The sequence below is a fragment of the Triturus cristatus genome, chromosome 1_1, assembly GCF_964204655.1.
Source record: "Triturus cristatus chromosome 1_1, aTriCri1.1, whole genome shotgun sequence".
Taxonomy (NCBI): domain Eukaryota; kingdom Metazoa; phylum Chordata; class Amphibia; order Caudata; family Salamandridae; genus Triturus; species Triturus cristatus.
Window position 1 is genome coordinate 541,198,524 of NC_140579.1, and position 14,548 is coordinate 541,213,071.

Genomic DNA, 14,548 nt, shown 5'->3' on the forward strand with positions numbered 1-14,548 from the left:
AAAAGACCTATTCAACCCAATGTTGACCTATTTGCTGGCGTTACTGCTTTAGTTTTAAGGAGGCTGGGTCTGCGCAGCAAAACGTGAAAGTGATCGCGATCAAAGCGGCCGTGCGGACGCGAAAGTCTGTCTTTTCATTCCTTGCTTGCATCAATTTCCCAGCCCCTCCTGCCTCGGAGCAGCACTACAGGCTACCTTTGGGCTCGTTTTGGTAGGATCCAGGCCTACCATGCCGCAGCCGCCCCTGGTTGGAACGGAAGCGGAAGCTGACTTGTACTAGTCCGACCGGGTGAAGAGACCGGGTTGTGTGCACACGGATCGGGCTGCACCGGGAAAGAAGCAAAGTGCTCCATTTCGTAGGTATTTTTTTCGTGGGTCTGAGGGTGCGGGTGAGATGTGGGTGTGATTTCCCACCACTTTGGAGTGTTCTGCTGCGCTTTTGTTTGAAAGGCGGGAGCCCGCCTTTTTTTAAGATGCGGCGCTGTAATGCAGTGCTTTTTGCATACATGCCAACATCTCAGAAGAGCAAAGTGGGAGATTTTTTTTAAAAAATCGGGAGAATGGGGCCTTGAATCGGGTTACTGTCATGTATGGGCCTTGGAAGTGTGCTGCTGCAGGATCGGACATTTGAAACGCAAAATGCACGTTTTTTTTCGTACCTTTCAGAAGCATGGAGCGCAATTGCAGGCAGAGAGAGGGTGATGCAAGTGTTGTGCACTGGCCTGGCAGGTTGCTGGCAGACCTCCACTGCTGTGCCTCCATTGTCCATCGAGTGACCCTGCAATGTAGCATTAACAGAATAATGAGGGTTCCCCTCTCCTGCGGCCCCCCTCCTTGTAACTCCACCTCTGCGCGACAGCCTCTGACTGCGCCCCCCCCCAGTACTTCACATATCTTTAAAAGACAATTCGCTTGTTAATGGGGCTTTGTTGGTTTTTCACCCCTTCTAGACCTCCTGCATCACCACTCTGACTGTGATTCTGGGCAAAACACTTAATAGCTGAGCATTATGTAGGAAAGTTGCGATGATATGATGAGCTGTTTTAGTTGCCTTGTGAAAACCTAGCTGTTCATGGCTACATTTTATTCATTTGACTACCTTTTTTAATTTGCTGCAGGCCCCATGCGTGCAGTATCACCGAGTAGGTCACTGAGCTTTCATGACACGAAGCAGATGGCTTCAGAGAATTCTTTTCAAAGGTGCTTTCTGGGCTTTTAGCAGGCAGTGGGTTCCCAACATAAAAACTTTGCAAACCATGTCAAGAGCATTAATCTACAAGTAACCTCCCCATTCCACAGCCATTCATCTGTCATGTTATTGTATTTGACCTTATTGGTTAATTGTTTCAGGGGAAAAAGTATGAAAACGTCAACAGGAAAGGAAAAATAGGCAGAGAGAATAATAATAAAAAATACAATTCTCTCTGCCTATTTTCCTTTCCTGGTGACTTTTTCATAGGTTTTCCCTGAGCCAATTAACTAATAAAGTAAAACATATTCATGGCAGAAAACCCTGTCACGTTGAATGAATCACTATTGTGTGTCTGGGCAGCAGAGCTATGCATAAGGTGAAGCCTGAAGCCCAGCAATGATACAGGCATGTCCTCCCTAAACTACATATATTTTATTTCTAGACATATATATTATAGAGCGGAGGCATACAGCCTTTTCCCGTCACCTGCACTATGTTCTTTTCTTCCTTCAAATTTCACCAGAGAATTCCCATAGAAGCCCATGTTGACACCAGAACATGGGCTTCTATTGGAATTCTCTGCGGCATATTATCAAGCCCATTATCGCCGCTTTAGCGGCAGTTTTCTGCCGATAAAGCGGCGATAATTTTAACGCCGGACCTTGATAATATGCCCAAACTACTTTTCACCTCTCTTTATTTCTTGCCCATTTTCTTTTCTATCCTTTTTCACGCTTCCTTTTCCAGATCTCCTTTTTCCCTTCCATGCCGTTTCCACTTTTAATTATCAGCTTCCTTTATCACACTCCAGTTTCTGCTATTACCAGTTCTCTTCACTCTTCTCGTTCCTTCTGTACCCTATCTGTCTTTACCACTGCGATATCTCTTCCTTTATTCCTCTCCCTTTTATCTGTGTTTAGGTCGAGCCTATGCAGCGCATGCGCTGCTGCGAGGCATGCAGTATTGGAGGATGGCTTTAAGGTCCTGCCCACTCTCCGCACATATTTTTAATTGGCCTGTGTCAATGTCCTTCATAAATGCTGCCTTAGGCTTGTTAGTCCCTCCTTGATTTCGCCTTGTCTGCATTTGTTACCGTCCATAACAATTGGACCTTTTACTTGTCTCGTTACACGGTCTGCTTTATCTTGGCTGTGAGCACTATTTTGTTTAATGATTTGCCCCTACACCACATCACATCATGCCGTCCGCTTTTATTTTAGCTGCGCAGTCTGCTTCAAGTATAGCAGTCGTGCTTACTTTTTTTGTTTGTACGCTTTTATATTTACAAATGCACGCCGCCTTTATATTTACTAAAAGCGCTCGCTGCAGCGACACGCTTTAACTTTTGGTGAGAGAACCTTTTTTAAAAAGCTTACTGCTGACATTGAATTTAAGTTTTATACAATACTCAGCACCGCGCTTTATGTTTAACATAGCAGCCGCGCAGCTTTCTTTTATGCTGCGAGGCTGAAATAACTCACCTTTTAAAACATTATTTGCTTTATACTATGGAGATACCTTTTACATTTTTGTGCAGTACTGGTATCACCCAGAACCGTTTGCTCATCAAGATTCAGCTGCCCAGCCCTCACCCAGCATTTTAAGGAGGGAAGGGGGTCACATGGTCCCCGCCCCGGGACCCCATTCCCCCAGGCCCTGACCTGTATTTGTTATTTTTACATAGGAGGTGGGACACGCAGCTCCCCTCAAGGGGCTGATTCTTGCCTCCGGGAAACCATTGCCCGGGGCCTGGCTTCTAGACTGGGTGGCCTAGTCCCACCCAAGGCAACCATGGGGATCAACGGGGAGCCTTGGGGTGGCGGTCCCAGGGCTATTTAAGGCTCCAGGAGGGGGTGACATGGCCCCCCTCCTTTCTTCTTTTACTGTCAGTAAGTGGGAGGGTGGGCGGAGGGAAAACAGGGCTGTCTGTTTAGTAGTAATATGTAGCAGTATTCTGTGTTTTTATGGGGGTCCTTAGAGCTTTTGGCCCCAGTGTCACTGCACCTGCTGCACCATTCAAATCAAGCCCCTTTTATCTGCAATGTACCTGCCTTTATAGTAGTAAAATTGTGAGAAGTTGGCCTGATGTATGATGTCACTAGTTATAGTGTACACCTTATATCAGTCCAAATACCCTTATGGTGATTGGTTGTAAAGTCAACCTTATAGACCAGCTATCCTAGTGGTAGCATGGACAAGAGCAGTCTTAGGCTAAACTCTGAATGGCATGTGAAGCCAGCTGTGATACCATATATAATCCCTTGAATACCAAATGAAAGGACACCACAACAGATATATATATAAAATAAAGTGTATTTATTCTAGTCAAACCCTCAGCACTCTTTATGAGATTAGAGGTAAGTACAACACAGTCTTATTTAAGCATACATTAAGTCACACAGGTAAGTAATACAGTTAGGCCCTAGGGGCCACGCAAACCATATACTAAGTAAGTGGTATAAGAACCACTGTCACGGAAATAGAATAGGCCTAGGGAATCGCTGGGGCTACACTATACTACCAAAGGTTAGGAAGTGGGAGGCCCACGGGATTCGTATGCAGAGTGGAAACACTCACGCGTAAAAGTCACTAGCAATAGTACAGTTTAGAAATAGATAGATTTAGGACACTTCCGGAGTAGCTAGGACACAGACCAAAAAAAACCAGAACTTTTCCAGCAAATATGTGTTGCTTAGCTGCAGCAGCTGACCCACGACATAAGACTTAGAATTGTAACGCATTGTACTTCAACACCTGGCCTACGCACATCTTGTGGCACCGGAAATTACGTCACTGCCTGCGTCGGGCACTTGTGTGTACAATGCAACTTGAAGAGGACTGCTTCGAGGTCTCTTTTATCAAACACTATGGCGATTCCCTGCACTCTCTTCTCCTTCTGCCACCTTCGAGAGTTTCAGCTCTGCATAGGAAGATTTAATCGGCAGCAAAAGATCGGCTTGCTGGCACAAGGTAAGAGGGGCAAAACTATCATATTTCTGTAGCAAAGTAAATTTGGGTCTGAAATGTATCCTTTGGAGTTACGTCTGTCCACTTTATGGGATATTTGCAACACATGAGTTTAGTTTTACAGAGAATTAATTGGAACGCGAAAAAAGTGAGGTCGTCAGACGTGGACACCAGTTTACTAGAAATGGTTAAGCACTCCATTTGAGTGCTTGTCTTTACAGATATTTGCCTCGTGAACTTCTCTCACCTCCGCTTTGTCGCCTTTGTACTTCTCCCTGTCCCCTTCCATGTTGCTCTCTGCCTCGTGTGCTCCCCCTGTTGCATTCTCCCGCCTGCTCCACATTAATTTCTCTTTTTCCGGTTTGCTCTCCTCCATGTGCTCCACTTTGTGCTTTCTCGCTCTGTTGTCTGTTTCCCCCACCTGCGACCCAGTGCTGTTGCCTCCTGCGCCAGACTCCGTGTTGCTTCTCCTTCATCAGTTAAAAAAATCCTTTGCGTTTCATTCCCGTTTATACATACTAGCATAGCATTAAAAAGGTGTCTGTGCAGAATAAAAGGATGGTATTGCCTATTATTTCTTTGTTGACAGTGCAATTGCCGGTTTATGCTTATTGAAAGAAACATTCAGCAGTTGTGTTTTTGAAAATCCGCTTTCTTGTTTTTATTTCTTGAAGGTTCCATCGCCTGTTTGAGTTTGTGGAAAGTCACACCGGCTCTCGTGTTTGTTGAAGGCATCATTGCCTGATTACTATTATCGTGTGTGCTTTGGCTCCTTGAGCAGCTCAACCTGTCAGCAGCCTCTGGTCAGATTTCGGCTCCTCTTCGCAGTGGCTGTAATGTAATGAGTGATTTAAGGAGCTTTCTCAGGCTGTGTGATAGGTTATTGATTGTTTTGCATCAATATTTTTTACATAATGATAATGTATTTCTCCTGGAGAACTCGGAACTAACTGAAGTTGAGCTATGGAGGTTACTCATCTCTTGTTTATCTGTCTGATCCTCTTCTAGCTGTATCTTTACTGTTAGAGCATCCCTTTTGTGGCATACTCACACAGTTACCATTGTTAAATCGCTGACGTTTACCTAGCTACATAGTATGCTTCGGTCTGTTTTCATTGTCCTTCCAAGCAGCTGCTATTTCTAGAACCTCATAAGTACGAGCCACTTACTGAACCACACTGCACATTTAACCTAAATGCTTCTGACAGTAAAAACATCCATGCGAGCATATACAGATGTCTGTCATGGCGGCGAAAATAAATGTGGCCCAATAGAATGTCATGCAGAACTACTGTACTTATAAACAAACACTCATTCACACATTTATTAATACAGTGCAAGGTCAGACTCGAGGTTATTACCAGAACATATATGACATAAAAAAACACTGTAAGTGACGCACAGATTGCATATTTCAGTTGCTTTTCATGTGGAAACAACTTTCATTATGGCTAAGAGGCCTCATGAGCCACTCAATACCTCTTAATCCCACCCCACTCTGCTGCACTATGCCACTCCACTCTCCACTTCGCCACTCCACTCTATTCTGTCCCTCTCCACTCTGCTGCAATTAATGCCATTCCACTCTACAGTGCTCCAATCCACTCTACGCCACTCCATTCTGTGCCACTCTATTATATGTCACTCCACTTTATTCCACACAGTGCACTCTATGCCTCTCCACTCTACAGCACTGTCTGCCGCTCCACCTTTTGCTATGCCACTCTACTCTCTGCAGCTCCACTGTATTCCACACCTCTCTACTCTCCCCCACTCTATGCCATGCTACTCTGCTCTACACCACCACACATAATTCTACTCTTCTCCACTACTCCTCTTTGCCAATCCACTCTATGCCAGTCCACGCTACTGCACTCACCACTCTTTCCAGCTCCACCAAGCGCCACTCTACAGTACTCCACCCTATTCCACTTTACACCACACCACTAGATTTTAGCCATGCTGAACAGCAGCCATGCTGTGGCCACCTCAATATCTCTTTCAGAAGCAAATATTATCTGTAGGCCCTCTGAAAGCTGGGCTCATTTATCTTAAGCCTCTACCGGCACAGAGCTTTCGGCGGCTGCTTCTTAGCAGTGATTTATGGGGGTTCAGAGTTCAAGATGTAAGAGTACAGCTACCTTTGCAATCTCCTTATATATATATATATGTGTGTGTGTGTATATATAATTTGTAGTTCAGATACTGAAATGGGATGAGGGGACTACAACTGTAGAATGGAAAGCAGAATCTTGGATTGGATGAGCTACTCTAACCTGAACCTGGTAAGTAGGGTCAGTCAGCACAGAGGCCTGCTGGGTTGTTTGGCAGCATGAGTGAGGTACACCACATGGGGGGTTGGTTATAGAGGAAAACGGCGCTCCAAGACACATCAAACTCCAGTGATACATATACTGTTCAGTACCAGAGGAGCATCAAAGGAGGAAGGAAGAAGATTGGCGCTTGCGGCTAGACTTGCAGTAAACTGGACCGAGACTGAGAGCACAAGAAACCTGTATTAGTACAAGTAGAAGTGAGAAGCTTAGAAGGTGAGAATGACTACTTAAAAGGTGAGTGAGATTGATCATTTAAAACCAGGCCACCTACCCTTCTGCACTTCATTCTCTGACGCTTTGTATTCCACCTCTCCCTTGCATAGCTCATAAGCAGGTTTGCGTTTACCAATGTGATGTCTTTAAAACTTTACTGAATGGTAGCACAGTTAAAAGGCATACATGGAAATTAGTTGGCAGTTTATAATTTGTAGTGAGCCCTGGTTTTGATATTCGAGGAAACCAATGCAGCATTCTCTAAAATATATAGTGGCTCATTTATAGTATATAAGGTGACTTGCTTCATTTTTCACTCTTACCATATTTGTTCTTTTAGACTCTGATAGTATTCCTGTAATACTAATAGTTTATGTTTGAGAAACAGTGATTCCTGAAAAAGGAAACTGGTTAAAGGATAGATTATGACTAATAGATATTTTTGATGCTTATCATCTGATTTTGTTCTCATAATCCATATATATGTAAAATCTCCATCCACAACCACTGCTTTTTATTTTTTTACAGTATATATACATAATGACGTGTAATTCGATGTGTTGTTATGCAGACTGATCTGCAGCACCGGCTGAAGGATTCTAATGGGCCCTCCTGAATACCAAATCCCCCAGTTCTGAACAGAGCATTGCACAAGGATCAGCTTGCAACACAAATTCAGGTGAAAGTTATTGTATTGTTTGCATAAAAATAGTAAGCTACATGGTATGTTTGTTTCGAGCCTTAAAACCGCTTGGCATATGTTATCCCCCAAGCAAATCACATTGTAAAAGGATTCCATCCTTGCCATTTTGTTCTCTCTGTCTCTCTCTGTCTCTCTCCTCTTCCAATCACTTGTTTATTTATTTATTTATTTATTTATTTATTTATGGGCTTATAACGCGCCGGCATCACACCCGAAGGTGTATCTCCGCGCGGTGCTGAGAAAGAACAGGTAGAGCAGCGCTCCAACTAGAATAGGGTAGTCTTAAGGTGTTTCCTGAAGGCTAGATGGCTAGGGCAATCTCTGAGGGAAAGAGGAAGACTGTTCCACAGACGTGGGCCCATGATGGAGAGGGAGCGACCTCCTTGTCTGGTCTTGTTATGTCTAGGAACCTGAAGTAATAACTGATTGCTAGACCTAAGAATGCGGGAAGGGCGGTGGTATACAAATTTCTCGGCCAGGTAATGTGGACCGAGGTTGTGAAGACTCTTGTGCACCACACAGCAAATCTTGAATTCCACCCGTTTCCGGATGGGAAGCCAATGGAGGGCCTTGAGGAGGGGCAAGGATGGGGTTCTAGGGGGGGCATTAGTCACCAGGCGGGCCGCAGTGTTTTGAACCACCTGAAGTTTATTAAGCACTCCTTCGTTGGCTGCTAAGAATAGGCCATTGCAATAGTCCAGGCGGCTCAAAACGAGGGCCTGGACCAAGGTCTTTCTAGTATGGTCAGGTAGAAGGGGGAACACCTTCCGAAGGAGGCTAATAATGTGAAAGCAGGAACCCGCCGTGGTGCTGGCATGATGAGCAAGGGTGAGATCATGATCTAGACGGACCCCCAGATTTTTCACCACCTGCTTAGGGGATGGGGCCTGACCCAGACTGGAGGGCCACCAGTCAGGGGTCCACAGGGTTTTTGCCCCTCCGAATAGCATGACCTCCGACTTTCCCACATTACACTGGAGAAAGTTCTGGGCCATCCAGCTGGCGATCGCAGTCATGCCGTTAGAGAAAGCTTGTCTTATCTCCGGGGTAAAGTCTTTAAAAGTGAACAGCAGCTGCGTATCGTCAGCGTAGGAGATAGGCATAAACCCGAAAGACCTCACAATGTTAGCCAAGGAGGAGACATATACGTTAAACAACGTAGGGCTGAGACAGGAGCCCTGCGGGACTCCTCTGGTGATGCTGGCCGAGGGGGAGCTGAAGGAACCCATATTCACCTTCTGGGTACGCTCAGAGAGAAAGCTGGTAAACCATGCCAAGGCGGCTCCATCAATACCAATCTCCTTTAATCTGGTAAGGAGAATTGCGTGGGATATGGTGTCGAAAGCTGCGGACAAGTCCAGCAGCACCAACACCACTGACATCCCTCTGTCCAGGGACAAGCGTATAGCATCCGTGACGGAGAGGAGAGCCGTCTCGGTGCTGTACCTGGGCCTGAACCCCGACTGAGAGTGGTCCAGACAGCCGGCCTGCTCAATAAAGCTGGAAAGATGGTGATTCACATGCTTCTCCATCAATTTGCTGATGAACGGCAAGAGGGAGATAGGCCTCAGATTAGTCATATCAGACCAGGGGATGGAGGTGTTTTTCCTGATAGGCTTGACCATGGCCTCCTTCCACTCCCGGGGGACCAGTCCCTCAGAGAGGGAGCGATTGATCACCGTCTGAATGGAAGGACTGAGGACACTCCCAATGAGGTGCATGACACGAGCAGGAACAGGGTCCACTGGGCTGCCTGATTTAATAGTCCCGATCAGGGAGTTGACTTGGTCCAAGCTAATCTCGGGAATAGAGGACAGCGTAGCGGAAACAGCACCGACTGTTCCGGGCTGGGGGCTAAAGGAGGGAACCGTCTCCTCAATAGGTGGGCGTATTTGGGAGATGTTACGATAAATGGAATCGATTTTATTGGCAAAAAACCCAGCGGTATCCTCACACAGTTTTTGGGTCAGCATTTCAGGACTGTCACAGGCAACGGGCTTGGTAAATGTGCAAAGAACCTGGTACAGTAGTTTAGGGTCGTTGCCAGCCTCAGACAGTTGGAAGACAATGTGAGATTTACGGGCAGCTCTGATGTTTTTATGATAGAGTCTCATGGCTGAGCCATACCGATCTTTATCGGACATACTGCGTGAAATTCTCCAGGCTTTCTCCAACTTCCTGCAGGCCTTTTTCTCCGCACGCAGTAGGTCCGAGTACCATGGTTCCTGCCTGCGGTCAGAGCGCCGATTACAGCGTCTTAAAGGGGCAATTAAATTGACCGCCGTGATCAAGGCATCATTGTATTTAGACAGAGCCGAACTGGTGGAGTCAGAGGGGAGAAAATCGGGAGGTACGAAAGTAGATTTAAAAGTGTCGGCGGACACCTTATACCACTGCCTGCGCCATAACGGAAGGGGAGCAGGTTGGGAACGTTCTGTGAAGAGGGCGGGGAGGGAAAAATTGATTACAAAGTGATCGGTCCATTCCACCTGCGTAGAAGGGTAACACGACAGGAGGAGCGAGTTGGACAGGATTAAGTCGAGGGTGTGACCGGCCCGATGGGTCGGACCCTGGTTGCACTGTTTAAGACCAAGGGTAGATAGATCAGCCAGCAAGTTGCGCGCATCTGTATTGTCAGCCAATTCACTGTGGACATTGAAGTCTCCAAGGAGTACAAAATTAGTCCCTATGCTGATATGAGGAGCTAATGTCTCCAGAAGGAGGGTCGATGCCTCCCCACAAGGGCCAGGGGGACGGTACACCAGTGCTCCCTTCCAGCAAGCTTGTGACAAGGAACCAATTCTGAAAACAAGGATTTCAATGTCCCTAGTACAGCATTGGTCGAGAAAGGTGACAGTGAGAGTGTCTTTATAGATTACTGCGACCCCGCCGCCGGTTTTGACAGGGCGGTCGAGCCTAAGAATCTTGTACCCCATAGGGATCCCCAGGGTGATGGCAGGGACCAGGTGGGGTTTGAGCCAGGTCTCTGTACAAAAGCAAAAATCAGGGCGGGCCGAGTGGATTAAGTCCCAAACCTCCGAGTGATGCTTCGGGAGGGATCTTATATTGCATAATATGCTATTGCCCCTAGGAGACCTGGGACACAAGTCCTCAGGGGTCAATATGCCTGAAAGGGGAGGGCAAGAGTATGACTGGTAACGGCAATGCCTACATGAGAAAGGGCCCTCTGGACATGAGTCAGGGTCCTGGGCGCAACCTTTCAGCGGCGGGTGCCACAAATTACGTAGGTCATTGGAAGAGTACCTAAGTCTGTCGGAACCGCCAGCGGGAGGAGCCTCGATGACAGGGGTCATGGCCCCTGGCCCCGTGCGGTCACGGACGGGCACAGACGGGCTCCTCTCTGGCTCGTCTCAGGCGCGACTAAGGCGCCCCCTGCGCGCAATCGCTGCGCGCTTGGGCGACGAGAGGGCTTAAATGCCCTGCCTGATGCAGTCAGCTAGAGCGCTAGCAGCGCGATAGTGTGGGTGGGGTCACTGGCTCTTCCTGTCCCGCCCTCCGCTCAATCGGCACTGGTTGCCGTGTCGGACCGGGGCGGGGCAGGGGAAGTATCGAGCACAAGCCCTCAAGGAGTCAGAACGTCAGCACAAAATGGCAGTAAGTAAGACAAATGTTTTTTTAAAATATCGTAGTAACAAATTAAAAGATAGACTGTGCAAACACACACAACAGGTACCGGCTAGTGGGGAGCGCAGAGCGCTGTTACAATCACAGCAGATAGTAAAGCGGGTCGGGGAGACTCTGCCACCGTCCTCCCTTCCGCAAGCTCCCGCTGCTCCTCGCCGCCTTAAATGCCCTGCCTGATGCAGTCAGCTAGAGCGCTAGCAGCGCGATAGTGTGGGTGGGGTCACTGGCTCTTCCTGTCCCGCCCTCCGCTCAATCGGCACTGGTTGCCGTGTCGGGGCGGGGCAGGGGAAGTATCGAGCACAAGCCCTCAAGGAGTCAGAACGTCAGCACAAAATGGCAGTAAGTAAGACAAACGTTTTTTTAAAATATCGTAGTAACAAATTAAAAGATAGACTGTGCAAACACACACAACAGGTACCGGCTAGTGGGGAGCGCAGAGCGCTGTTACAATCACAGCAGATAGTAAAGCGGGTCGGGGAGACTCTGCCACCGTCCTCCCTTCCGCCCAAAGGAACAAGTCTTTCCAGGTCTCATGAAAAGGACTCAAACCATAAATCTGTGTTAGAAGGAACGACAGTGATAGTAAACTGTGTTACCAGCTTTATATTAGACTATGCCTGGTAGACCGTGTAATATAAGCTGTATGAAGGCTTCTATTTGCCATATGATACCAGTTGCCAGAGCAGTTTCTTTTTTCTAGGCACGCATGATGCAAGGACAGTCCAATATCAAATCTCACTCGGTGCTCATCTTGCAGAAGTCCTATCTTGAGGCTGGGACTGTTTATCCTCTGTATGCACAGGTGGCAATTGCTGGTACTGGAAAAGCATTTTATTGGGTTTTGCTTTTCTACTTCTGTACCTTAGCCCGTCTTTCTTCTTTCCTGCTATGAGCACGATAGTTCAAAGTCCAGCGAAACCGTGTCTAAAAATGCTACCATGTAAAACTATGGCATCATATGGGGCAGAGTAAAGAGTCTCCACTTTCCTCTTCACTTGAAAACAGAACAAAAACAAGCATTGGCATAACCAATAGGTCTCGCCTTTGGGACCTTATAAGTGTTTAGCTATGCAACAGTTGCATAACTAAATACTTATAAGGTCCCAAAAGCGAGACCTATTGGCTATGCAAAGCGGCCGTGAAAGTGATCGTGATCAACGCGGCCGCGAAAGTGAAAGTAATCGCGGTAAAGCGCGGCGCGCGCACATGCACTGTAGCTCTAGGCTGGCCTGGTAGCACTTTTTGGAGCCCTCTCTCAATAAGTCTCGCCAGACCAGCGCATGCGCTGGGTCAGGCGAGACCTAATGAAAGAGCACATTACCATATGGACATTATTAAGTCGCAGTCTACCAGACAGCACCTTTGTCTGGTTTGCTAAAAACATCTTGGACATTCAGAAAGTTGACCTCTGAATCCATTCTGCCCTTTGCTAACCATTGGCTTTGTGGTTTGTAACAGCTCAAGTTTGTCCCACCCGTTGCCCAAACCTTGTTTACTGTATTCTTCCACAAACTCGCTTTCTGTACACAGGCCCTTAAATCTTGTTCTTATAATGTCACATTTGCTGTGTATTCTACTGTACTCTACATCACTGCTCTCTGCACCACTCTAAGATCTTGTACTCTACGAACCTGTACTCTGGAACTTGACTCTGCATGACTGCACTCTACTCCACTGCACTCCACTCTATGCCACTTCAATCATCGCCACTCTACTCAACTCTGAATCACTCCACTATGCCATTGCGTTTTACGCCACCGCAATATACTCTACACAGCTCGACTCTATGCCACTGCACTCTACACTACTCTACGGCAATGCACTCTACACAACTTTACTCAATCAATGCACTTCATGCCAATCTACTCTGCACCACTGTATTTTACGGCACTCCACTCTGATTTTCTACCCCATTACACTCTGCACCACTTACACTCTACTCTATGCTACTGCACAGCACTCTTCTCAGTGTAATTCTATGACGCTCTAAGCAATTTCCTCTTTGCCACTTTACTCAACTCTTTTCTATGACACTCTACTCCACTCTATACAATACCCTCTACGCCGCTCCTCTCTGCTCTACGTCACTCCACGACACTCTGTCACTCCACTCTATGAAACTCTACTGAGCTCTGACACTGTGCTCAACTCTATGCCCATCCACTCTACGACACTCCACAACACTGAACTCTACTCCACTTCTCTCCGTTACACTTAACTCTTCTCTACGCCACTCCATAACACTCTACTCCACTGCACTTTACGACACTCCATTCCAACCCCCTCTCCTTTACTCTACTAACCTTTAGCCATGCCGAACAACAGCCACCCTGGTGTACAACATTGCTAAAACATATTGGTAAAATCAATAGCTCTTGCATAGGAGAGACCTATTGGCTTTGCCAATGCTTGTGTAGCAACTGCCACATTATGGCCCATCACTCGTCTAGTTCAGAGGGCGATATTTTCTTTTGTTACCTATAATCCTATAAATGACTTAATTGTGCATGTGCTCCTTTTGCACCTATAGTTCACTCATGAACCCAAAATCCCATACTATCATGCTGGCTGTAAATATATTTGTTGATTTTGTTTTTAAGACAGGCCATCTAATAGAAGCAAGTTACTTATCTATGCTTTTTTAAATCAATTTTCAGAGTTTATGAAACCAGCCTACAAGGCCCATCAGCTGGCAATCTCCAAACAGATCTATGAAGAAAAAGCTTGCCATAAAAATGCTATCAGAGGCGAACTACAGAAAATGCTGAACCTGAAAACTTACAGCAATGTTGCTTGTTTTCACTGACTACTTTTATTTTTGCATATCTTTAATATTGTCTTGCATGGTGTCCTGGGTTCCTGTGGGGTGAAGTATGTGTTTTAACTTAATAAAATTAAGTGTCAATACATAATTCGAGTCCATTTTATTTCAAGCAGCATGTCACTAAGTAAAGAAAACATAGTATATTAAACTGTACCTTAAATTCAAAGACCCTATTGGTATTGATGAAGGCCACAAGATGCAAGGCTGCTTTTAAATACATACTATATGACATTTTGCTGGCATCTACTTTTTACACATGTTCATATCACGGTCCACCTTTTACTGTGAAGATGCACAAAATCATATGCCAAAGAATAAGCACTGGTTGATCTGATTACTGGTTATTTTTTAAATAGCTGTATTGTACAAACAATGAACATTTGTTACACCCAAACACAATTGCTGGTTTTAAAAGGCGGTGGTGCTTCTCCAAGTTAATACTTACAAGTTTGTTTTTTGAAATTCCTCCTGTTGGACCCTGGATGGGCAATGTGTCAATCGTAGAAAGTACTTCTGTCAGATAACCCTCAAGGTGATCCAACCCTAACTTAATATTCAGTCACTTGAAAATAATCTGCAACTATCCATCCCTTTTCATGGAGGCATTGAGATTCATCACACAGTTGTCATAAAATCATTCAAAAGTATTCCATAATATTTTGGAAGAT

At 46.1% G+C, this 14,548-nt stretch overlaps 1 protein-coding gene and 1 long non-coding RNA gene across 4 annotated transcripts in view; both read left to right on the top strand.

Moving 5' to 3' along the window:
* Nucleotides 1-14,548, top strand: part of KIF21B (kinesin family member 21B) — a 1,294,294-nt gene that overhangs the window by 225,480 nt on the left and 1,054,266 nt on the right. The window lies entirely within an intron of this gene.
* LOC146870576 (uncharacterized) lies at nt 201-13,968 on the top strand. The gene is made up of 3 exons (XR_014978326.1): nt 201-356; nt 7,237-7,387; nt 13,714-13,968. It is a non-coding gene; the product is annotated as an uncharacterized LOC146870576 (long non-coding RNA).